The sequence below is a fragment of the Mauremys mutica genome, chromosome 1 (genome assembly GCF_020497125.1).
Source record: "Mauremys mutica isolate MM-2020 ecotype Southern chromosome 1, ASM2049712v1, whole genome shotgun sequence".
Taxonomy (NCBI): Eukaryota; Metazoa; Chordata; order Testudines; family Geoemydidae; genus Mauremys; species Mauremys mutica.
The window spans coordinates 349,397,633-349,399,136 of NC_059072.1; the positions used below are offsets into that span (position 1 = coordinate 349,397,633).

Genomic DNA, 1,504 nt, shown 5'->3' on the forward strand with positions numbered 1-1,504 from the left:
CCTGAAAAAATAACTGGGTAAAGGCAGGAAAGAAAGCAGGACCTCCCGCCTGCTTATTTAAGAGTGAGTGAGGAACAAAAACTCAATAGGTCTTTCTGTTGCTCTTGGCCATGCTGATCAGCCTCTTGTGAGTCCAGGGCACTCTCCCACTAGCAGGAAGTGCTGCTGTATGGGAGAGTGGACTCAGGGGTAACCTATATGCCTAATAGGGAGATATCTGTTTAAGAGACCCATTGGGGGGAGGTAGGAGTGAGCTGTGTCTGGGTCATTGTTGCTGGGCAGATTAAGCACTCCACATCAAGAAGCTTCTGGAATTGGCTGTGGTTAATTTTGGGTCTGCTCCAATAGGTTCCCTGTTGCTGGGGTCAGACTCCATGAGGGCAAGCGGCCAGGGCAGCTGCTTTGCAGAAGGCCACGTGCCCTGTGTGAGTTGAGAGAAGCTGAGCCCAGGAGCAGGCTGTTGTCCCTAACTCTGAAGCATTTTGCAGCAGGTCAGTGATATTGTTACCCTCCAACAGGGAAGCCTGGACAATGGTAATTATAGCAAGGGGAAACTGGAAGGGAAAAATAACATCTTCTGTTTTAATTGTAGGCTTTGAATGTTGTTTTGATTTTAGCCAAACTGTTCTAGTTAAATTGTCTCAACTAGTGCGATTCACCAGCTTGTCTGTAATTGTAGTAATGGGGAGTCATTTATACTTTGCTATTCTGAGTCTTGTATTTTCTTGCAACAGGGTTTTCTTTAAATCTATACACTTGTGACTTAACTGAGTGGGTTGGTTAATCAGTTAGCTGACGGGCTAGCAGTGATTTCAGCAGAGGAAGAGTCTGCCTGGATTCCAACTGAAGATTCCTACAAGCAAATGGAGGGAAGATGTTTTAGACTCAGCAGATTGTATTGATTTGGTGATCAAAGACTCTGAGACTTAGGTGAACTAAACCTAAGGGTTTGGGAAACTCTTCGCACTGTTTCTGTGGGGACTGAACTGTTCAGATTTTAATTTTTCTTTGTTTATGTATAACTGAAGATAATGGCTGTGGATTATAAAATAGCCATGTCATGCTGAAAAAATTAGATTGTTTCTTTATCATAAGATTTTGTAAAGTTATTTAATTAAATTCATTTCTTTAGTTCCTTTTGGGACTTGAATGTGGGGAGGTTGACCCTGTGCAATCCTTGCTGAAAATCCTTAGAGACTGAACTCTTGGTCTCCAGCTACTTTTCTATGGGCGTTGGGTTTTTTTTGTTTTTTTAGGCACTGGAGATGGGCAGTGAATGAACTCTAGCCCGCCCAAAGGTTACATCAGCACAGCACTGCCATATCTGGACAGAAGGATAACCCCAAGCATAAGAAGATTAAAGTTATTCCACCCTCTCTGGAGGCAGAGCAGCTGTGATCTTGAAGAGGGAGCATGGAACAAAATACCTCTTCTGCCACAGTTGCCTCCATACTATAATAAGGATACAGTGCAGCAACCTAGCTGATGAACAATTATGCAGTCC

The 1,504-nt window shown here is 43.4% G+C and overlaps 1 long non-coding RNA gene across 1 annotated transcript; it reads left to right on the plus strand.

Moving 5' to 3' along the window:
• Positions 1 to 293: 293 nt before the first annotated feature.
• Positions 294 to 1,119, plus strand: LOC123372808. The gene is made up of 2 exons (XR_006580464.1): positions 294 to 534; positions 735 to 1,119. It is a non-coding gene; the product is annotated as an uncharacterized LOC123372808 (long non-coding RNA).
• Positions 1,120 to 1,504: the final 385 nt, after the last annotated feature.